Here is a 25,132-nt window from a genome sequence, read left to right as displayed (position 1 = left end):
GAAAATAAAATTCCTAGTCAATTTCATATATTCGTGAAGAGTTAAGAAAATGCAAATTTATTTATTTCATTATTATTAATGAATGCATTTCTTTTCAGCGCCCATCGCTACAGGGGGCGTTGACGCCACTATCACTCGCAATGCAATGCACGTCTTGAAATGGGCAGAAAGGCGCACTCGTAAAGTTCACCTGTTGAAATACGCCCCCCTCACAGTTTGTGCTTTCTTGCTTGTCGAAGTTTGTCTGAATTTGGTGACGCGGGTAGCTTCATCGCTTCTTAATCTGTTCAGTCAAAAGTAGTGAGTTACGACCGCCAGATAATTGTGTAGTTGTTTTCGCGCGACTGCGCTGGGCGACGGGCTTGGCATCCGACAATAGGATCAGCACTCTACACCTAAAGCTTTCGTCGGCCTCCAAAGAAAGTATGCTCTGTGCAGGGATGTGATTTCGACAACCGTACGGCTGGCCTTTTCCTGCATCGCTTTCCACGCTGAAAGCTCGAAACGGCCATCAAGTCGATTGGAGGGGCATTTGAATATATAGCTCCAAAAGCGGGACAACAAAACAAATTTCGCGCCTTCGAAAACAACATGACCTCACTTCTGCTTTTAACGGACATGGCGTCACATTATTTTTTCTTCCGCCGGAAGTGTTTCCACCACATACAGATGCCGCTAAGCCCCATGAACCGCCGATGGACCGCCATGTTTTGAACGTATGGGCTTCTATGGAAGCTTCGCTACCAGGTATATTTACCTTGCTGCGACAAACGCCCCACGCGAGACTCGCGACCGAACAAGCAGCGCGTGACGGAAGACCGAAACAACCTGTACGCGCCGTCATATTTTATCATCGTCAGCTAGCCATCGAGCCCGCTGGTGAATGCTGTCTACCCGGAGGTTTCTTCAGCGTGACGAACTGCTGGAAGAAGAGCTTCGGCAACGCTTTACCAGTTCCTCTTTGGCCGGAGACCGCTGCGCTGGTGGCGTAAAATGAATAAGTAATAAAACATTATGAGTACGCACAAAAACGTATGACTCGAATAGGGCAGGAGGTGTAGTTCTTAGGGCGAATATCACGTTTCACCACTGCATGTTTTGCTTTATGGTGTGCCATAGTGCTAGGCGTACAGACATACACAGGCCGTGGGGAGGCCAACAGAATGCCAAGTTGCATACGTTATTTACCCACAAAAGTGTGTGTACATCTACAAAAATGCCGAAAAAATTGGTCAGAATAACCAAAATTGGTGATACCCCCTGTTTGTGGTGCGCCTGTCTTCCTCTTAGAACGCGCCGCGGTACGAACATAGCGGTCGACCGCGTCTTTTTTTTTTTTTTCATCTGGTGCGTGTACACAAACAGCGTCGGTATTGTCACGTAGCAGAGATGGCAAAGGACACAGTAGCAATACCATAGGGAAGAAATACAACAAGAGCGGACACTCCCATAGAGTCCAGCAGCCGCATTGACTGCAGCGCACCAAGCCGTCGGCGTTAATGCCTGAACCATACTTCCGATTTCGGTTTTGTGCGCGCGTGTTTTGAATACTAGCTGGTACGCGTCACGTCAAGGGGAGGGGATAAACTGTTATTGTAGAATCAGCACTTTATGATGGCCGGACATCGCCGCCGCCTCACGGGCGTGCTGAGTCGCCCAGGTTTGGTCGTCGAGGGCGGAGCTTCACAGAGCCTCATGCAACCTCGACGAGAGGGTCGTGGCGTTAGTGTGTACTGTGTTGGGCACTCCCACAGCATATGCGGAAGCGTAGCCGGGTGAACGCCACAGCACCGGCAGTTGTGGGTAGTGTAGACGTCTGGGAATATAAGGCGGAGGCGGGCGGATGAAGGGTATACGTGTTTGTTTGTAGCAGAGGCAGGGTGGTAGCCTGCGCCCGGCTGAACTTAGGTCAAGTCGGCTGCGCAGTTTTTTTTTTCTTCTACAGCTCAAACGCGGGCGGTCTTCTTGCGAAATCGTTTTGTTAAGTAAAATTGATTGCGAACGATCTCTCCAAACGTCTATCGAATATGTGCCACGTGCAATTTCATAAAGACGCAAGACGCCTTGTGAAATGAGGAAATGTTTATTTTATTCTATATGAATGCTTGTTGCAGGCTTCTTGTGCATTCATCCAACGTTGTTGCACCAGGTAAGCAGCAGTAGTTACCGTAGGAAGCTCCACCAGATGACGTCAGCTGAAAAAAAAATAAATTACAAGCGTTATTTTGGTATTGTAAGAATAATGCGTGCAGAGGCGAAGCGTGCGAAAGTGGTGAACGGACGGCATTACAAAAGCAGCTCGCTTTTACATACACGGCGCAGAAAATACCAGACTCATCCCAAACAATACCGTACCCCCCATACCACGAAACCATTCTATTTCCAAGCATTCCCGTCTTCCCGGGCCTTGTTTCCTGCACTGCAATAGCACGAATACACGGGCTACTGCGCGTTTCCAGAACTTGGCTACAACTGACGCGATAGTACGCTACGAATACACAGAGGTGGCCACAACACAGGCCGTCAACCAGACCATGCTGGACGCTCGCAGAATTCCTTCTACTCGCACTCGGGACTAATTCGTGGGTCCAAAGCCTGTCTTCAGTCGTTCAGAAGACAGAATTTTCGAGTTAAAAGTTCCTGGCGTTTGAGCTCAAGCTTGGCGTTATCTTTTGCGCGTTCTGCCGGCTCAAGCAACACGCTCCCGTGTTATCACTCTTGGCAATTGCTCGTCGCGTTTTCGACAAGCGCGAGTACCGAAAGGAGGCTTAAATTGTTGCAGGGCCATAAATATGGTCACAAACTTGTCGCAGTAAGATTCAGTACGCGCCAAACTAACTGTCACCATGGCCGAGCTGCTTCTCGCTGCGCCACGACAGGCGCAACGAGCGTGCCTGATAAGTAACAAAAAAGTACTGAAAATATGATCAAAAATAACGTACTGCGCGAAGGACAAGGACTGCGAAGACGACATACACAGCGCTGTGTATGTCGTCTTCGCACTCCTTGTCCTTCGCGCTGTACGTTATTTTTGATCATGAATTACCAACTAGCTCAAGCAACCACCCTAGTTCACTTCATTACCGAAAATAATTTTCAACAATGTTGGGCGTCAGAGAAAGCGCCACGTACCTGTCATGTCAGTGCATTAAAGCGCGAAACTGCGCACCACGGCCGAGCTGGTTTCCGCTAACCGGGTCGCAGCGCCAGACGCTACCACTGTGCTTAAAAAATACCCGAAAAGTAACGATATTGGTTACAATAATTTTGGTGGTCTGAGAAAGCGCCAAAACTTGTCGCAGTAAGATTCAGTACACGCGAAACTGCGTCACAGCGTCCTGTGAGACTAGCGCGCTCGAAAACTACCGAAATAAGTTAAAATAATATTGGGGATCATAGAAAGCTTCGCGAACAGCTGCCAGTACGAGCCCTTAATTCAAATTACCTGCATCACGACAGCCGCGCTGTTTTTCGTCAACTGCGTCACAAGTCCAGCAGGTGCCATGCCGAAAGCCTATTTGCTTGAAATGCGTCGCATACTGTCGAACAAAATTTCTCACCTTGCCGTAGTACAGTAGTGCCATGTCGAAGTTCAGAAGGAACGCAAGAATTCCCCAGAAGCCCATCAAACCAGGCTAAATCCAAAAATAGAAAAACAGACAGACGGGTCGCCGAACAGGCGACCCGTCTGTCTGAGCGAACATACGCTCAGGTGCGCAGGTAGCCTCGCTCGCTCCGGCGGTGTGTCTGACGAATGACGCATGCATCCAATTCGTTATCAAATCCCGATCCTCTAATAGAAATGGCCCGCCTACGTCGTGACATGGAGGCGCGCTGTGAGCGCCTGCAAAAACAAATGGACGCGCTGGTGGCAGACATGAGCACTAGTATGCAGGCGGCTCTGGACAGGATAGAACGCCAAATGGAGGCCCTTCAAATAGGAATTACGGAGCAAGCGAAATCATGTATAGAGTGCACTTTCGCACGCATGCAAGTTCCTGAGCTTAGCGGTAACAACTAGAGCGCGCTTTCCGACCATGGAAGGCTCTCGGCCGCAACCTTCAAATGTGGGCACCCGGCGCCCGCATCCCTATGCACGACCGCCTGCTTCCTCTCGCGATGACGATGGCGCCGCGTAACGCGGAGCAACCAGTGGTGTGGCAGTGGAATTGTAGGGGATTCCGCCGAAAACGAGGTTCCCTACAGCAGTATATCGCCACATCCACGAACCTTCCCAATGCCATCCTCTTACAGGAAGTCAATTGCACCCCTTCTTTATCCGGCTACAGCACGCTCTCGGGTGTCTCTCCTCTTGTGGGAGCCTTAGTTTCGAAACATGTTACATGTCGCATGCATACCACTATCATTGACATTCCTCACCAAATATTGGAAATAATTACGCAAGGTAAACGCAGCGAGAGTCTGTTTATACTCAATGCATACAGTTCCCCTCGTTCGCGAACGCACTGTTTTCAGCACCTACTAATGCTATCTTCGGCTGGTCGTTTCTGAGCACTCTGGAGCGCTCTCGCGAGCGGCGTTGTCTTCGGCTGGTTGAAAGAGGGTGCGCGCCCTGCGTTCGGCTGGTTCTTCTCGATTGCTCTCCTCTATCTTGGAGCGCTCTGAGGCGCTCCGAGCCCTCTCGTCGGAGCAGTCATCGAGATTGAAACGTCATCGCAGCGCCGCGTCGCTGCTGTTGGCGACGGCCCACCGTAACCTTGGCAACCTAGGCCACTGCATGCTGGCGTCTCGACGAACGTTCGTCCCGCCGGCACGTCCGCCGGTTTTTGCGGCAGCGCCGGGAGCTTTGGATGGGCGAAACATCGGACGTTGGCAGTAGTCACGCGGCTTCGCATCAGCAATTTCCTCCTCCGAGAGCGAGTCGCACGTTCGGCTTGCGCGCTTGTCCCCTACCTTTGAGCTCGGGAAACGACCGATCCACCCGACTCTGCTTCGGGGCATACAGGCGACCAGTCGAAGATACCATAACAGAATTTGGTAGGTTTGGACGGGTTTGTGTGGTGGCCGGCGACTTTAACGCTCCGCATACTGCATGGGGTTACGTTAAATCGCAGGCTAAAGGGACCCGCTTATGGAATGCCATCTGTAACATGAGATACACACTGCTTAGCGACCCAGAGCACCCCACTCGGATAGGCAACAGCGTATCTCGTGACACCTGTCCTGACCTTACCTTCGTGCGCAATACTAGCCCAGTCGTTGCGCACGGGCCTTTAGAGGAGCACCTTGGTAGTGACCACTACATTGTGGCGACCACCTCGTCATTATGGGGTGCGCGCAGGCCCGAGCGAAATGTGCGTATAACGGATTGGGCGAAATTCAGGGAACATCGCCAGGACCCACCTGAGCGCCAAGGGTACGAACGCTGGCTTGGCTCTCTCGTACAAGATCTAGAGGCCACCACGAGCACACTGCCCACCACAACCGAGACACCAGACATAGACCCGCATTTACTTCATCTTTGGAACGCGCGCAGAGGGTTGATACGACGATGGAAACGACAACGCCTCAACCGCAAACTTGGGAAACGTATAGATCAAATTACACGGGAATCCCAGGAGTATGCAGAGATCCTTACGGGGAATAACTGGCGAGGATTTTGCGATCGCCTCTCAGGCACATTGAGCACAGCAAAAACGTGGTCGATTCTTCGCTCACTCACAAATCCCACCACAACAGAGGGAAAAACATTTCAACAGCTGCACATCCTAATGCACGAGTACAGGGACGATGTCTCGACACTCCTCAGAGAGCTAGAGAAGCATTTCATACCCACAGGCCCGCCGCCGCAGTACCCTGACTATCCTTATGTAGGCGAGGCGAACGAATTGCTCGATGCAGACATCACATCTGACGAGGTGCGGGTGGTCCTACAAGACCTACGCCGCAACACGGCACCGGGAGCCGACCACATACGATTCGCCACCCTTCGTAACCTCAGTGACGCGGATGTTAACCACCTCACCCATATCTTCAATGATTGCTGGCGCAAGGGCATGCTTCCCCAAGCATGGCGACACGCCGACATCACACTGATCCCCAAACCGGGCAAGCCTGTTAAGGTTGAAAACTTACGACCCATCTCCCTAACATCCTGCATTGGTAAGCTCATGGAGCATGTACTCTTGCGGCGTCTGCAGCCCTTCCTCGAAGAAAAATCATTATTTTCTAACTCACAATTCGGATATCGGGCTCATCTGTCTGCCAAAGATGTGCTTTTACAATTGCCGGAGGAAGTCATAGGACCTCCGTCGTCCGCCCAAACGAGACCACTCATCGCCTTAGACCTAAAAGGGGCATTCGATAATGTGGAACATGACCTCATCCTTCGCAATGTTGCACATTCACACTGTGGAATTCGTATGTACAACTATATCCGCGCATTTCTTCGAGATCGCACAGCCACCGTAGGAATGGGACCGCACCGATCCGGTACGATTCGCCTTGTAGGACGTGGGACACCCCACGGCTCAGTTCTTTCCCCTACTCTATTCAATATCGCGCTCGCAGGGCTCCCCCGGATACTCGACCGGATCCCTGATGTCGCCCACGCTATTTATGCGGACGACATTACTATCTGGTCGACACGGGGTTCCGACGGAGCCATCCAGGACCGACTGCAGCAAGCAGTCGATACAGTTTCCGAGTACGCGAGAAAATGCGGCTTAATATGTGCTCCGGAAAAGTCGGAGCTCACAATCATTCGTCCCCGGAGCCGTTCCTCTACTCCCCCTATCACTGTGCACGTGGATGGCACACCGATACCACAGGTTAATCGTGCTCGTATCCTCGGCCTACACGTCCAAGCGGATGGCAGGTCAAACTACACTGTTTCCCTTCTATCCAGACCAGATTGAGCAAATTCTGGCCATGATCCGGAGGGTCTCCAACAGGCGCTCGGGCCTTCGAGAAGAGGACCTGCTGCGCTTGGTGGAGGCATGCGTGATCAGCCGCCTTACATACCATATCCCATTTCAGCGGTTGACCCAAGCGCAACAACTTCGCATAGACGCAATGATTCGCAAAGCGACGAAGCTGGCCCATGGCCTCCCGAATTATACTTCCACACGCCGCCTCCTTAACTTAGGGACACATAACACACTAGGCGAGCTGCTAGAGGCACATTGGGTCAGCCATCGCCAGCGCCTCCTACTCACTCTTACTGGCCGCCATCTTCTCACACGGCTAGGATACTCTGTCCCACCCCTTGAGTCTGAAACCCGTCCAACGATCTTGTCGTCAGCGATACGCCAAGCACTAAGTATTCATCCATTGCCACGTAATATGCACCGCGAGCATGACAAAGGGCGGTGAAAAAGCCCGTGTACGATACATTGGCCGCACGCTTGCAAACATCCCGGAAACACATCCTTTATACACGGACACATCAAGCACTCAAGATGGTTATACCTCGTGGTGCGTACTCCAGGGTAGCGCACCGTACTGCTGCCGAGAAGTAGCGACGCCTGCCTATCGAAGCTCGACTGACATTACTTATTGGGTAGCGTGGCGTTGTCGGCGGGCTGCAGGCATCCGGTAGATCATGGCGACCAAGCAGGGGCGAGACGATTTGCTAGTGCGAAACTTGTACTGTTTATTCAAAGGTAGTTGAAAGAAAATAAGAGCATGAAGGTATGAAGTATCAAGTATGAAGTCTCAAGTATCTCAAAAGTACATTTCGGAGCCCCTTAAATAGGCTCTCTACAAGTGTGGGCGGGATCTTGCTTCCATCGATGACACGTGACAGGCACCGAGAGAGGGCCCCTCCTCCTGCAATACCGAGCACGGGAAGGAGAAGTCAATCCTCTTTTCGACGAATCCGGGGAGAAGGTTGGGTGAATGACCTCTCCGGCGCCGTGGGGTCCGGCCAAGAGAGGGTAAGGGGATGACGTAGTACCCACGGTGCCACGACCATGAGCAGGGAAGGGGATGACGTAGCACCCACGGTGCCACGACCATGAGAGGGGAAGGGGATGACGTAGCACCCACGGTGCCACGACCATGAGAGGGGAAGGGGATGACGTAGCACCCACGGTGCCACGACCATGTAGAGGGTAAGGGGATGGCGTATCGCCCTTGGCGTCCGGCCATCCCTAACAGCATCTCCGGCGGGGGAGGAAGATCCCGACGTGTAGGGGCCAGCAGCCGCTGTACGAGGGATCGGCGTTTCGGTATCAGGATTCCCCGTACAGGTCACGAACCCTTCGTTCGTAGCAGGTAGATTCCGGGGAGTGGTCATCCGTCCTCGTGGCGCTCTTGTGACTTTTCTCCCTGGTCCGGTCCGGTGAAATTGGTCTTCCAAGCAGGTCTCCGTCTCCTGCGTGGGCAAGCAACCACCCCAGAACAGTGCCGGACCCACAACCACAAAGCAGCGAGCACAAGGCCACTCTCCCCCAAGACACACCCGGCTTTTAACAAAAAAAAGAAAACCCGCTACACTTTTCCCATTCCCTACGCGCGTCCTCCCCCCCCCTCAACACTAAAAACAGCAATTTCTTGAAAGCGTTAAGACGTGGTTATTAAAATCAGCTAACAATCGGCTTCACTTCGCAAAAACATATGAATGAACGAAAAAAAATGCCACGCAAACCCGGATGAGCATGAGGCTTTCGATACTCTAGGGGCAACGGCTTAAACCGTCGGCATTGCCGTTAAGCTTGCCCTTCTTGTAGCGAATATCGAAGGTGTACTGTTGAAGAGCCAAGCTCCAGCGCAAAAGACGACCGTTTTTCGTAGACATGGACTGCAGCCATGTGAGGGGACAGTGGTCAGTCTCTATGGTGAATCTTGAGCCAGCGATATAGCTAGCTAGCTTCTGTACCGCCCAAACTACGCAGGCGCATTCCTTTTCTGATGCACTGTATGCTGCCTCACGAACTGAAAGTTTTCTACTGGCGTACAGTACAGGATGTTCGTTCTCGTCATCTCTCTTTTGACAGAGCACCACCCCCATACCCCTGTCACTGGCATCACACTGAAGAATGAATGGCTTAGAGTAGTCGGGCGCGTTCAACACTGGCTGACTCGTTAGTGTGTTCTTCAGCATACTAAAAGCCTTTTCTTTTGCGTCATCCCACTTTACCGTTTGTGGTTCTGTTTTTCTGAGAGCATCCGTTAAAGGACTCGCAATCTCGGAATACCGCGGAATATATCTTTGGTAATAACCCGCCAAGCCAAGGAATGATCTGATGTCCCGCTTGGTGCGTGGTTGCGGGAAGTTATCTATTGCGGTCAGTTTAACCTCGGAAGGCCGACGATGGCCTTACCCTATTACATGACCTAGATAAGCTACCTCCGCGCGCCCTAATTGGCATTTGGGAGCCTTAACAGTTAAGTTGGCCTCTCGAAGCCGACACAACACGGTTCGCAGGTGTTGCATATGGTCCGCCCATGATGAAGAAAAGATAGCTATGTCATCGAGATAGGGAAGTGCAAAGTCCTCCATTCCTCGTAGCACCTGGTCCATAAGGCTAGACAAGCAATATGGCGCATTCTTCAATCCAAAACTCAGGACTTTCGGACGAAAGGTTCCCATCGGGGAAATAAACGCTGCAAGCCTGCTTGCCCTCTCGGTCAACGGAACCTGCCAATACCCTCTGACTAAATCGAGCGTAGAAATGAAATTAGCACTGCTCACTTTCTCAAGCCTTTCCTCGATATGCGGTATTGGATAAGTCTGGTCCTTCGTGATTAAATTGAGCCTGCGGTAGTCGATACATGGCCGCGGCTCTTTTCCTGGGACCTCAACCAAGATAAGAGGTGAGGTATAATCACTCTCTCCTGGCTCGATTACACCTAGCTCTAACATCTTGTTTATTTCAGCGGTCATGACTTCACGTTGACGAGGCGAAACGCGATAAGCTTTCGAACGAACAGGGTCCGACGAGGTTAACTCGATATCGTGAACGATCGCAGTTGTCCTGCCCGGTGTATCTGAAAATACGTCTTTAAATTCAAACACGAGTTCCCTCAGCTCGGCCCTCTGAATGGGATTCAACTCCGCCTGTTCTACTAACTTATCAATGGTCTCGTCAATGTCTTTTGTCTCCGTCACTGCTGTTAACTCTGGAAAGTCGACAGGCATTTCCTCAGGTTGGTTATTCAAAGAGGGTTTCACGATCATTCGCTTTTCCCCAACTTCAAAGCGTCGCGTGCGAGCCGTCCTGTCATAGTAATGCTCAGCATTGTTTTGTGCTTTACGCATTTCCTGCTCGGCAATCATTGTGGCAGGGCTTACGTTTAACAACTTTCTCCTACATTCTGCATCTCGCGACATTTCAGGCTCCGTTGCTTTCCTGGTTTTTTTCATTAGCTGGCGTACTTTCCGTCTTACCCCCTATAGGGCCTTCCTGTTCAGTACTAGTTGACCAATCAGCTGTCAAACCGGTTTCTTTCACCACTGGACTTTCATACACTGCTTTAGCCGCGAGCTCCTTTGCCTTGGAACGAGTTAGGGCTTGGACTGTTCCCTCACTAAACCCGATTCCCTTGCGTCGTAGCAAATCCTCTGATTTGTTAGAAAACAAATACGGATACTGCGGCGGAAGATGTGCCGAGACGGCGGCTTCAATGTCCAGCACTCCGAAAGGGCCTTCAATACGAATTTTGGCCACCGGGAGACAAACACTGGAGGCCTCTACGGCTTGCCTTATCGAAGCACATTCCCCCGTGAACTGGCCTGCCTCTACGTACGACGGATGCACTACGTCCATTGTGGCTGCCGAGTCGCGAAGCACTCTACACGGTTTGCCGTTTACCACGAGGTCTCGAATGTACGGTTCGAGCAAGTTCAGATTCTCTGCGTTACTACTTAGTGGCATCAACACTAGTTTGGGATTTCTGCATCCCACGGAGATATGCCCCGTTTGCCGGCAGTTAATTGTAGCAAACTACTGGTTTCTTGGCCTCGAAAGCCTTTTTCTTTTGCTTTTCTGCCCTCAGTTCGGGTGACTCCTTTTCTCCTTCGCTGTCCTCGTCACTACTTTTCCCTGAATCTGATCTTTCCTTTGTTTTATACTGACTCGACTTTGACCACCGTTTTGGCTTGTCGGGTCTGCATTTATTCATCTCCTCCTTAGGCGCTTCGCTGCCTTCGTCCGCACGGCGAGTTACGTACTCCTCAGCGAGATCGACCGCTCTCGAAACAGTGTCTACGCCTGGCCTATCCTGAACCCAATACTTGATGTTTACTGGCAGCCGGCGGTAGAACTGTTCTAAAGCAACGCACTGCATTGTCTTTTCGGCGTCGCCGAGTGCACCCTCTTCTCTGAGCCATTCCTTCAGCTTTACCTCCAAGGTGTAAGCAAAATCTGAATATGACTCACTCTTGGTCTTCTCGACTTCCCAGAACTTTCGCCTGAATGCTTCCGCTGATAATCTATACTTTTTAAGCAGGGTCGCTTTGACTTCATCGAAGTCCTCTGCTTCTTCTTTCCCCATGCGGGGGATAATATCAGCTACCTCACGTGGCAGTAACGTAAGCAAGCGTTGAGGCCACGTGTTTCTCGCGAATTTTGCCTTTTCACACGTGCGTTCCAACTGTACCAGAAAAAGACCTATGTCCCCTCCTACGGCGTAGGGTGCCATCAAGTCTGTCATTCTGCGCTCGCTTTCACGTGCCTCTGTGCTAGGTCTTTCGCTATTTTGTGCTTTCAGAAGCTCAATCTCCAGGCGCTTCATTTCGAGTGCGTCGCGTGCAACACGGTCGCGCTCCTCTTTTTCCTCTTGGCGCTTACGCTCTTCTTTTTCCTCAAAGCGCTTACGCTCTTCCTCTCACTCTTTAATGCTCTCTAGGCATTCCGTCAGTTCCTCGTCGTCTGCCCCGGTCGCTTCGATCGCCTCAATGATCTCCGGCTTTCTCTTTGATTCGGCAATTTGGAGGCCCAACCCTTTGGCCAAGCTCAACAATTCCGGCTTCTTTAGTGCCTTCAAGTTCATGGCTGCCCTTAGTGCTGCTAAACCTTCACTCTATACAACCTTGACGTACTCACACTTCCGTAAACGGATTAAAGAAAAATCACTGCTATGTACTTTCCAAAAAACATGTAAAAGCCAAGTGATATCTCAGTGAAGAACACTCTCAGTGAAGTGCACTCACCATATGCAGTCATGATCCAGACACCTTCCTTCCGAACGTTGTTGCCAGGACGAAGAGGCTACGATCTTGTAGTTGTCGTCCAAGTTGGGGTCTCCAGGATTCCGTATCCCAATCGCTGCCAGCCAGTTTGTTGCGTACTCCAGGGTAGCGTACCGTACTGCTGCCGAGAAGTAGCGACGCCTGCCTATCGAAGCTCGACCGACATTACTTATTGGGTAGCGTGGCGTTGTCGGCGGGCTGCGGGCATCCGGTAGATCATGGCGACCAAGCAGGGGCGAGACGATTTGCTAGTGCGAAACTTGCACTGTTTATTCAAAGGTAGTTGAAAGAAAATAAGAAGAGCATGAAGGTATGAAGTACCAACTATGAAGTCTTAAGTATCTCAAAAGTACATTTCGGAGCCCCTTAAATAGGCTCTCTACAAGTGTGGGCGGGATCTTGCTTTCGTCGATGACACGTGACAGGCACCGAGATAGGGCCCCTCGACGAAGACGCAAATGTATGTTTGAGCTAGCGAAACAAACAATCTCTGAGCTCGCGCGACCTGGTTGAGTGAAACGCGAAGATTTTTTTCTGTCGTATCTGCGTGTCCTTCGCTAGAACGCCGTCATTTCGCAACGTCACACCGTGCACACTTGCAGCTTTATAAACGCTCAGCGAGTGCTCGTGATGTCGGCGTAGTTATCCGACAGAGCCAAGCTCGCCTGCACTGCCGGGCTGACGTGGGAAACAGCTTGCACTGTGGAAGTAGATGATAGTGCTAGTTGGTAATCGTTGCTAGTTGTCGTTTCGTCATTCTTGTCGGCACCAAGTAATATTTACTTGCAGAAGGCTTTTATGTTCGTTTAGCGAATGGGGAGGTAGTACGACATGTACTAAGCCTCATTTTCCTGTGCGGCATCTTCTGGAGTCGAGTGACGCATCTTGCTGTGTAACTGACACATTTCAGAGGTGCCTTTGCTGTCGCCCAGACATCTAAACGTCATACTGACAGGTGTACTTGTTCATCTTTTTCGGGTGGGCGGTTTTCACCGTCAAACAAATGTTATCGCTCAGCGCGGGACGCGCCCGCGTGTATCGGAAGTTTCTCGAATATTATCGATCGTTCTATCCGCTGTCTGTCGTAGCCAAACCTTGTGTAATCTTATCGCATGTATGCGCGACGGGAATGGTGTAGAACTTTCTGGAGGACACACGGGCAGGCACCAGCGATTGCTCTCGAACGTTCCATCGCTCATGTATAAAAGCTGACGCGCTTGACCCGCTGATTGCGCTGCTCAGATTTCGACGATTGCCGACTGTCTTCGCTGCTATCGTCGTGCTTTAAGTGCAGCCTGTTTTCGTGGGCCAATAAAATGGGTTCGGCCAATAAAAGTTAGTTTCGTCATTCACACTATTGCCACAGAGAAAGAAATTGTACGAGAGGGGACACTCGGCGAAAAGGAAATACGTCACGCTAGTATTAACGCCCACCGTTTGCTGCCGCGAGCATCGAAAAATAAAAGAGAGAACGTGAAATGAGGTTAAGAGAAATTGTTTCATGTTCTTTTATTTTTTTCCCGGCAAAAGTAAAAATATCTGCGTATAAATTAAATTAAAGTTTGCGGCTTACTTCCGTTGCCTAGCGATGGGCGAATGACGAGCCAGAGAGAGAGAGAGAGTAAAACATCTTTATTAATAATATTTGAATGGCGAGAGCAGTGTGGGACGAACCCTCTGCAGGGTCCCTAAGATGATTCCGGCGATGTTTTGAGCCCGTTGTATCACAGCTCGGAGGACCTCGGGAGGTCCGTCGTGGAGGGCATCATCCCACAGCTCTTTGTTGCGTAGGGGGTAAAGGAGAGTTGGCAAGGGAGGAAAGAGGTTTGCAGTGCACTCAATCGTGACGTGGAAGATTGTGGGCGAGCTGCCACAGTCAGAGCAACGATCTGCATAACAGTGTGGGTAGAATTTATTGAGAGAGACAAGATTTGGAAAAGTTGCGGTTTGTAACTGGCGTAATGCCACTGCTTACTCCCGCGAGAAGGACGGCGGTGGTGCGGCGTGGGTGCGACGAATGCGTGTATAATGACGGAGTATATCTTTGTAACGGAGGAAGGGATCCCCCCCCCCACTCTGAACTAGTCGCCTCACCACGCCGAGTCGCCCGGAGGGAAATTTCTCGGGCAACCGCATGTGCACGTTCGTTACGCGGCAGCGAGGTATGACCAGGGGTCCAGAGTAAGTGGATGCGGGGAGGTGTGGTTGGTGTATTTTGCGGGATCTGTTTGAGAACTTGGTGCGCCGCTCTCGGGCTGCCATGTCCTGATAGGAACGCCCGGCATGCCTGTTGCGAGTCCGTCAATATATACACTTCCTCAGGAACATGGATGGCGTATCGAATTGCAAGAGCAACACCGAGAATTTCTCCGTAAGCGGCATTTGTTCCGCGCATTGTAGCAGAGTCTCTCAGGGATTCGGTGCCATCCAAAACTACCGAGTGTTAGGGATGGCCGGACGCCAAGGGCGATACGTCATCCCCTTACCCTCTACATGGTCGTGGCACCATGGGTGCTACATCATCTCCTTCCCCTTCATGGTCGTGGCACCGTGGGTGCTACGTCATCCCCTTCCCCTCTCATGGTCGTGGCACCGTGGGTGCTACGTCATCCCCTTCCCCTCTTATGGTCGTGGCACCGTGGGTACTACGTCATCCCCTAACCCTCTCTTGGCCGGACCCCACGGCGCCGGAGAGGTCATTCACCCAACCTTCTCCCCGGATTCGTCGAAAAGAGGATTGACTTCTCCTGCCCGTGCTCGGTATTGCAGGAGGATCTAGATTATTCCTATGAGCCAATTACAAAAACAGAGGTCAACAGCATATGCCAATACATACCTGTCACAAAGTGCAGCCCTAATCCAGGCTTCACGGCGCTGTCGATGGCGTTTTAACGACGGAAATCGGAAAATACGCATTGTCCTGATGGGATGGTCACGGGAGCTGCAACCGTAAACGAGACACGACATTGCCATCGCGCCAAATTTCGATGGCAATAAAGTTCGAAAGGCGTTCCGTGCGCGCGGCAGCGAGAATGGCAACGCTGACAAATGAGTGAAAGAACTTTATTGAAGTTTTGGCGAGGACGCGGAACTCGTCGCGCACCCAGCTAGTCCCACGTCGGGACTGGAAGGTCTAGCCCACCGGCCCGGTCGCGTATTTACAATTACTAGTAGTTACAGTGGGGCGTGGCATTTGCGCAGACGCCGGACGTTGGCGCGCATCCATGCGCGGCTAAGAGCGGGTGCGATCGAGAGAGGAAATGTAAAGACTTTTGTTCCTTTAATATATGACTTTGCCTAGGCATTACGGAGGAGTTTCTTAGCGCGTGTTGTATGTGTTTGTCCCTAGGCGTGCCGGCAGAAGTCGCGGGGCACGCTAGTGCTGAACTTAGCGTCGCAATTTGGCGGCTGGGCGTAATTATATTTATTCAATCGTGTTTTTTTACTAATTGAAACAACGTCTCATTATTTCGCATTATTGGCGGCGCCTCCATGACACCAAAGCGGCAACGGGGACACCAAAGCTAGAACCCGGACTAGTCCGTGGTGTTGCGTTTCGCCTGCGACACGTGGTTTTGCCGGCGCGACGGCGGCGGGGCGGCGGACATTTTGGCCCGATCGTCGTCACCGCAACACTCATCGCCAGGTGTTTCCAGGCGCGTCTGCGGCGATGCGACCGCCTAGGGATTTCGTTCCAGTCATTGTGCCCGAAGCAGGCGATGCCAAAGCAGGGATCTCATTCCAGTTATTGGGCCCGAAACAGGCGATGCCAAAGCAGGGATCTCGTTCCAGTCATTGTGCCCGAAACAGGCGATGCCAAAGCAGGGACCATCTTCTCGTTACAGTCATTGTGTCCGACCGGCAGCGCCACGACAGTGTGCTGCGCAGCGCCACGACCAGGTGCTACGAGATCGTGCGCAGCGCCACGACATGGTGCTACGGCATCGCTACGACAGTGTGCGTCACCATTAGCCCATTGTACATTCACGTGCTCGTCTTTTGAGGGGTTCCTTCTTGCCCTCAACTGCGAGAGTATAAAAACAGCTGCCCCCGGACGCCAGAGGAGGGCTCCGATTTCTTCCGTTGAGTGAAGTGCTCTCCCGTCTCTCTACTTCGGTCAAACCTGACCGCCAACTCTTTGCGATGTTAAAATAAACAAGTTGATTCGTTGTTACCTGTCGACTCATGCTTTGCCGGGACCTTCGGATGCTTGCAGTTGTACCCCAGGCCGCCAGGCCAACGCTACCCTTGGGGCTTGCGACCCAGGTACAACCACGGGCGTCAGCGCCGAGTTCCCAACAGATCGTACCAGCAGTCTGATCCCAAACATCTGGTTGGCAGCGGTGAGATCGCCTCCGACCTCAAACATCTGGTTGCCAGCGGTGAGATCGCCTACGACTTCAAACAACGGTCTGCCAGCGGCGAGATCGCGACAACGGAGGCCAGCAGCAAAGAGATGCAGTTGACAGTATGCTGAGCAGCTCAACGACGATCCGGGAGCAGTGCAACGAGCCCTGTGTGACGACTGGTTGCCTGCAGCGGAACGACTGCGCGGAATTCCTGCCTGCGAGGTTTGGTGAGTGCGGGACTTTCTTCTTCTGAGCTTTGCCAGGCTTTTTGTTAGTGTTAGAAACAGAGCTGGTAATTGTGGTTGTCGTTGCTGCCGGGTTAGTTGCGGCAAGACAATAGTAAGCAGTAGAGAAAGCAGCATTCAGAGCAGCCATGGATTTGAAGTCGTTGCGCAAACCGAAATTGTTGGAGCTTGCAAGAGAGTTGGGTCTGGATGTCTCAGACAAACTAAGAAAACCTGAACTGCTAAAGGCTATTCTTGAGTTAGAGGCTGAGGATGACGAGCTGTCGGAATGCCTTGAGACTATTGAAGAGAGGGAGACAGAAAAAGAAGAGCGTGAACGTAAAGAACAGAAAAAGCGAGAGCAACAAGAGAAAAAAGAAGAGCGCGAACACGCTTTGGAAATGAAGCGTCTCGAGGTAGAGATGGAACGCGCTCGTAAGGGAAGTCAGGCACACGGTGCAGGAGAACGCGTATTGTTCAAAATGACTGACCTGATGCGGCCGTTTAAGCTTGGAGAGGACATTGGCTTGTTCCTGGTTAACTTTGAGCGAACGTGCGAGAAGCAGGGGTTCTCTCGGGAAACGTGGCCACAGCGCTTGCTCACTTTGTTACCCGGCGAGGCGGCCGACGTAGTCGCTCGCTTGAATAGAGAGGAGGCAGAGGATTTCGACAAAGTAAAATCGAGTCTGCTAAAAAAGTACCGGCTGTCTGCGGAGGCGTTCCGTCGGAAGTTTCGGGAGAGTGAGAAAGGCAAGAGTGAGTCATATACAGAGTTTGCCTACAAGCTTATGTCGAACATGCAGGAGTGGCTCAAAGAAGAGAAAGCGTTTGGTGACCACGATAAAGTTCTGCAGTGTTTCGGGCTAGAACAGTTTTATAGTCGGTTACCGGAGAACGTGCGATACTGGGTCTTGGATAGGCCAGACGTGAGTACGGTGGCTAGAGCCGCTGAGCTAGCCGAGGAGTTTGTGACGCGTCGAGCTCGCGGAGCTAAGGACGGTCAAAAGGGTGAATTTGGCTCCAAGTCTGAGAGGCCAAGGTTCACGCCCATGAGATTTAAGGGGGACACGCGTAGTGAGGATGCGAGTGAAAGCAATCCGACCAAACGTAAAGAGACGGCAGCCGAAGCCGAACGCAGAAAGCGGTTCGAGATGAGGCGAGCGGGCGTTTGTTATACGTGCCAGAAGCCGGGTCACTTTTCGGCGCAGTGTCCGGAAACAACACCAAAAGTTGTGTTTTTTTCAATAGGCAGCACTGACGAGAACATGAAGCTTCTTGAGCCTTACATGCGAGACCTCCTCGTAAACGGGAAAGAGTGCCGAGTGCTTCGCGATTCCGCAGCTACGATGGATGTAGTTCACCCGTCTTACGTAGAACCCCATATGTTCACGGGCGAGTGCGCGTGGATCAAGCAAGCCGTGGAAGCTCATAGCGTGTGTCTGCCGGTAGCAAAGGTGCTTATTGAAGGACCTTTCGGAGCGCTTGAGACAGAGGCGGCAGTGTCATCTATGCTGCCACCCCAGTACCCGTACCTATTTTCAAACAGGTCCGATCACCTCCTGCGCGAGAAGGGGCTTTTGTTTGGTGAAGCTAGTGTTCAGGCCTTAACCAGATCGAAGGTTCGGGAGCTCGCTGCAAAGGCGGTAGTTGCGGGGCCGACGTTATCAAACAACGAAAAAGGGTCAGAGGCGCAGCAAGCTGATATTCAGAGCACGCCCGAACTGAATAAACTTGAGTCTGTAACGTTAAAGGCGCCAGATACTGGAGAGGAAAATCCCGACGCGGGAAAGTTAGAAGAGCTATCTACTGATTTGCTCATCGCGCCTACGTCAGACGGACTTGATAGGTTGCTAAAAGTCAGCCGGACGGCTTTGATAGCCGAGCAAAAAAAGGATGGCAGCCTGGAAAACGTGCGCTGCAATGTCAAAGAAGGTATCGCCAGGAAAACTGCGCGTTTTGTGGAAAGAGGTGGAGTCCTGTACCGGAAGTATCTAGACCGCCGAGGAGTGGAGTTCGATCAGCTGGTCGTGCCTCAATGCTATCGTCAGGATCTGTTGCGCTTGTCACATGGGGGTTCGTGGTCCGGACACCTAGGAGTTAAGAAAACTAAGGACCGTCTCTTGCAAGAGTACTATTGGCCAGGGTGTTTTCGGGACGCAGACCATTTCGTGAGGACATGTGACACTTGTCAGCGGGTGGGCAAACCAGGGGACAAATCGAGGGCGCCGTTGAAATTGGTACCTATCATAACGGAGCCTTTTAGACGGCTCGTTATTGATACAGTGGGACCTCTGCCGGTAACAGCCACGGGGTACAGACACATTTTGACTGTGATCTGCCCAGCGACAAAGTTCCCTGAAGCAGTGCCGCTTAAAGAACTCAGCTCAGTTGAGATAGTTAATGCACTACTGTCCATATTTGCGCGAGTTGGTTTTCCTGCAGAAATTCAATCAGATCAGGGCACAGTGTTTACTAGCGCTTTGACGACAACTTTTCTCGAAAGGTGTGGGGTAAAGCTGCTACACAGCTCAGTGTACCACCCACAGTCGAATTCCGTTGAGAAGCTCCACTCCGTCATGAAGCGCGTGTTGAGAGCCTTGTGTTTTGAACATCAAACTGACTGGGAGCTGTGTCTGCCTGGGGTGATGTTTGCTTTAAGGACCGCGCCGCATGCGGCTACGGGGTTTTCGCCAGCTGAACTGGTGTACGGTCGCTCGCTTCGATCTCCGCTTCGCATGCTTCGAGAATCATGGGAAGGTAGGGGCGACGACCCAGTCGTGGTGGAGTACGTGCTTAAGCTCCTCGAACGCTTAAGAAGGGCACAGGAGTTGTCAGGTGAAGCAATGACAAAGGCCCAGCAGAGGGCCAAGGTTTATTATGATCAGACAGCCAGGGCCCGTCGTTTTGAGGTTGGCGATGAGGTCATGATATTGCGCACATCGCTAAACAACAAACTAGACGTGCAGTGGGAGGGCCCAGCGCGAATTGTTCAGAAACTGTCGGACGTTAACTACGTGGTAAGTCTGCCAGGAAAGCGGAAAGCACAGCAAGTTTACCACTGTAATCTGCTCAAACCTTATAGACAAAGGGAAGCAGTGGTGTGCATGATGGTAAACGTTCCTGAAGAGCTTCCGGTCGAGCTTCCGGGACTAGGCTCAGTGACGAACAGGGAAGACACCGGTCAAGTCATTAGTGACCTTATCAGTAAAGCACCGCTGTCGCCTGAGCAGAAAACCGAACTACACCAGCTATTACAAGAGTTTCAAGGTCTGTTCTCTGAGAGGCCTGGTAGGACTTCTGTACTTACTCATGATATAGAACTTACCTCCCCAGAGCCAGTACGATCCAAGGCGTATCGGGTGTCACCCCGCCAGAGCGATATTATGGAGGCTGAGGTAAAGAAAATGCTACAGCTCGGTGTTATTGAGGCAGGTGAGAGTGATTATACCTCCCCTTTGATTTTAGTTGAGGTACCGGGCAAGGAACCTCGTCCTTGCGTCGACTACCGCAGGCTTAATTCCATCACTAAGGATCAAATTTATCCGATCCCTAACATCGAGGAGCGCCTTGAGAAAGTTAGTAGCGCTCAGTTTATTTCCACCCTAGATCTTGTCAGGGGTTATTGGCAGGTTCCACTTACAGAAGAGGCTAGTAGGTATGCGGCGTTCATTTCACCAATGGGAACATTCCGTCCTAAAGTGTTGAGTTTTGGTTTGAAGAACGCGCCATACTGTTTTTCAAGTCTCATGGATAAAGTGTTGCGGGGACAGCAAGAATTCGCTTTACCGTATCTAGACGACGTAGCGATATTCTCCGCATCCTGGTCGGAGCATATGACACACTTGCGGGCAGTGCTAACCCGCCTGCGCGAAGCGGGCTTGACAGTCAAGGCTCCTAAGTGCCAGATAGCACAGGCCGAGGTTGTCTACCTCGGTCACGTGATTGGTCAGGGTCGTCGCCGCCCCTCTGAAATAAAAGTGGCCGCTGTGCGAGACTTTCCGCAACCGCGCACAAAGACCGATATTCGGTCGTTCTTGGGTGTCGCCGGCTACTATCAGAGGTACATCCCTAGGTATTCTGATATCGCGGCTCCCCTGACGGATGCTCTAAGAAAGACAGAGCCTCAAACAGTCGTCTGGGACGAGACAAAGGAAAGAGCTTTTAGCGCCCTAAAGAGTGCCCTAACAGGCCAGCCTGTGCTACGATCGCCAGACTATACAAAAGGGTTCATTGTTCAGTGCGATGCTAGTGAGCGAGGCATGGGCGTTGTACTGTGCCAACGGGAAAATGGAGAAGTAGAACACCCCGTCCTGTATGCTAGTCGTAAGCTGACCAGTCGTGAGCAGGCGTATAGCGCCACCGAGAAAGAGTGTGCATGTCTCGTGTGGGCCGTTCAGAAATTGTCATGCTATCTAGCCGGCTCGAGGTTTATCATTGAGACAGATCACTGCCCTCTCCAATGGCTGCAGACCATCTCTCCCAAAAATGGCCGCCTCCTGCGCTGGAGCCTCGCTTTACAACAATATTCCTTTGAGGTGCGTTACAAAAAGGGGAGTCTCAACGGTAACGCCGATGGCTTAAGTCGAAGCCCCTAACGTAGGAATCAGCCTCAAAATTGTTTGTTACTGATGTTTTTCTTCCTGAGGCAGGATTTTTTTTAACATATTGCTTTTGTTTAGTGTTTCAAAGTGATGATATGCTTTCTAGTGCAATTTTTCAATTTGTGGACGCGTTCTGAGTGATGCTAGACTACTGTAAGGAACTAGGCAGTGGTATAAAAAGGGGAAAGAGCCTGGCAGGGCTTAGTGAGGGTTGTGCCGTGCTTGCTGACTGAGCGGTTGAGTTTTCAGCGTAGTTCTAACGCTTGCCGGGAACGAGAACAAAAATGTGAACTCTCCCGAAGTCACTTTGCAGTGTCCCGTGCGAACCTGAACGAGAGAACGAGGCCTTCTCTGTGCGCTGCGCTCAAGAAACGTCAAGGGACGCCCGACTTCGGTTATGAGCATCATCGAGCGACATCCCTCCGGACAGCGGATGCAGTCCCCTGTCCATCGGGATCTCCTTTCCCCGGCGGGGCGGTCTGTTGCGTTTCGCCTGCGACACGTGGTTTTGCCGGCGCGACGGCGGCGGGGCGGCGGACATTTTGGCCCGATCGTCGTCACCGCAACACTCATCGCCAGGTGTTTCCAGGCGCGTCTGCGGCGATGCGACCGCCTAGGGATTTCGTTCCAGTCATTGTGCCCGAAGCAGGCGATGCCAAAGCAGGGATCTCATTCCAGTTATTGGGCCCGAAACAGGCGATGCCAAAGCAGGGATCTCGTTCCAGTCATTGTGGCCGAAACAGGCGATGCCAAAGCAGGGACCATCTTCTCGTTACAGTCATTGTGTCCGACCGGCAGCGCCACGACAGTGTGCTGCGCAGCGCCACGACCAGGTGCTACGAGATCGTGCGCAGCGCCACGACATGGTGCTACGGCATCGCTACGACAGTGTGCGTCACCATTAGCCCATTGTACATTCACGTGCTCGTCTTTTGAGGGGTTCCTTCTTGCCCTCAACTGCGAGAGTATAAAAACAGCTGCCCCCGGACGCCAGAGGAGGGCTCCGATTTCTTCCGTTGAGTGAAGTGCTCTCCCGTCTCTCTACTTCGGTCAAACCTGACCGCCAACTCTTTGCGATGTTAAAATAAACAAGTTGATTCGTTGTTACCTGTCGACTCATGCTTTGCCGGGACCTTCGGATGCTTGCAGTTGTACCCCAGGCCGCCAGGCCAACGCTACCCTTGGGGCTTGCGACCCAGGTACAACCACGGGCGTCAGCGCCGAGTTCCCAACAGATCGTACCAGCAGTCTGATCCAAACAGTGGGTTGGGGCTTGCTGAGGCCTGCTCGTGCCAGGGGTGTATAAGATGGGCTGTCCGCGATAGCGGACAGCCAACTTTTTAAGCGAACACCCCCTGGCACACTTCGCCATCCGCGGCCCAAAACCGCGGGCCGCCCTGCTTCCAGCTTTGGTCCCCCCCCGCTACCCCTTGGGCGCCCTGGAGATCCTGCGCCGCCTGCTTTATTATAATCTCATGTGCTCTCCTGAGGCCCCCGCTGGCCGGTTACATGTGCCCTCCTGGAGCAGTGCTTTTAGAAAATCTAATCGATCGTCGCGACGAAAAAAGCGCCCCGCGACTTATACAACACCAGTCAGGACCTTGCCCCTTCAGACACAGCGATCACCAATTAGGGAGTCGGTGCACACTGCGTCACCGCGCGGGCAGCCTGCGGCGGAGCGTCAACAGTCTCGACCGCACTCCGCAATGCCGGCATGTCTAGGGGACAAGCGCATGCAACACGCGCTAAGAAAACTCCTCCGTAGTGCCTAGGCAGAGTCACATATTCAAAGTGAAAAGGCGCCAAGATTTTCTCTCTCGCACCTGCTCATACTCGCGACTGCGCAGAAACGTCGAGCGCCGCGAAAAACGGCCCGCCCGCTGTACTTACTGGAATTGTAAAGATGCGGCTGGTCACGGGCACGCCGGACATCCAGGATTCGCTTGTCTAGAGCGGGGCTACGCAAACGCGAGTCCCACTCCTCCTTGCTGAACTTGGGGTATCTCGAACCGCACTCCCCGAGCGTATGTGCTAGAGTGTAGGTCTGCCCGCAGGAGGGGCAGGCGTTGTCGCGATATACGTCGGGGTAAACCGTGTATAACGGCAAGTCACGGATATGTGCTGGTCTGTAGCATTAAGAGAAACGGCTGGCGCCCTATTCCACTGACAAGTGCAGCGCTTGCCACGGCCGTACTGCACTCACTCGGAGGAGGGAGTTTAGTCCGGCCGTGCGCCTGCCAAATTGCTTCGGTCCTCAGCTGCTAGGGCGCTGCGCATGGGCAGTTCGGTGTCGCAAAAGGCGGACGCCCTCTGGAGATCCCTGGCCGTCGCCGCATCAGCAGCTTGACAGCTGTAATTATCCGTGACTCCACTCAGAAGCATTGCAGAAACTGCAGCGCTTCCCTTTTAGAACCCACTGTCCAGACTGTGGGGAGGCGTACTGCTCCTTATCCCATATGCTCTGACAATGCCCTGCGTTACGCAGCTCATCGCTAACCACTCTAACAGACTGGGAGGCAGCCCTTATGAGCGGCGACCTCTCAGAGCAACTACGGGCTGTCCAGAGGGCCTGCGACAGGGCGGAGGACCACGATCTTCCGACCCCGACGTGGGTGCGGCCCGCGACCGCTACGGGGACTCCCTGAAAAAGGAGGTACCCTAACGCCGGTTCCTCAGGACCATTAATAAAGTTCTTTGTCTGTCTGTCTGTCTGTCTGTCTGTCTGTCTGTCTGTCTGTCTGTCTGTCTGTCTGTCTGTCTGTCTGTCTGTCACTTTCTGCTAACCTGCGAGGCCAGAAGGGACGCAGATAGAACTGTAGAGAGGAGAAGAAGGAGAGGGAGGAGAAGAGGCAGTTCCCATATAATGGCGTTTTTCACACGTTGATCTGGAGCGGCCGCCGAAATATTCGATTGAGCGCTCGGGTTGCACAAATCCGAATCGGCCAGCGGAGCCATCGAAGCGCGAAGACGCTCCGCGGGGGATCACACAGGAAGTCTGTGTGCACGTCACAGAAACCGGTACCGGAAACTATGGCCCACTTCCGCTCTGTACGTTTCCACGGCAACGAAATTCCCCCCCCCCCGTGTGCAAATCGACCACGGAAGTCGCAGAATCCGTCATTTCCATGTCGCGCCCGAAGGATTGTGCATGGACAACTTACAAAGAAGGCTTCGTACAGCACCTGCTTCACCTCGTAATCGTTGTCAACCGAGCACTCGTCGCTAAACGCGAGCTCTACAGCAACACCGAATGCACCCATTTTTCGAAGCAGCACAATGTCGTGCGTACTGACCGGGTACCCATATCGCTTGAAGACGGAAGTGACGCGACCTATTTCCGCCCTAATCCGCGCCTCGGTAGCGGAGCAAGTGAGAGCGATCTGACGCGAAGCGAGTTGATGCGAAACAACTAGTGCAAAAAGCGTTAACCGCTCCAGATCGACCAGTGAAATTCGGATTCGTTGCCACGGGGCAAGAAATCCTGCTCCGAATCGACCAGTGAAAAACGCCATAAAAGAGGGGGGTGGGGGGGGGGGTGCCGTGAGAAGGCAAGGAAACCCCACTACTATACGACAGTGGTTGCAGGGAAACAGGACAAGCTTAAGTTCAAGGTACAGTACAGTACGTTGCTGCTATTTCTGAAAGATCAACGCCATGCAAGTATCTCAAGCGGGGAACTTACGCAGGGTGTGCCGAAGCAGAGCCGCATCGCAGTGTCCAGGAGACACTACGGAAGCGGTCGACCGTCAAATCAACACTTCTGTGCCTGCCGCATGAGCTTTGCGGCTATGGCATTGGTAG

Source organism: Dermacentor variabilis, chromosome 1 (genome assembly GCF_050947875.1).
Source record: "Dermacentor variabilis isolate Ectoservices chromosome 1, ASM5094787v1, whole genome shotgun sequence".
Classification (NCBI taxonomy): Eukaryota; Metazoa; Arthropoda; class Arachnida; order Ixodida; family Ixodidae; genus Dermacentor; species Dermacentor variabilis.
Note: the sequence above shows the minus strand (reverse complement) of the source record.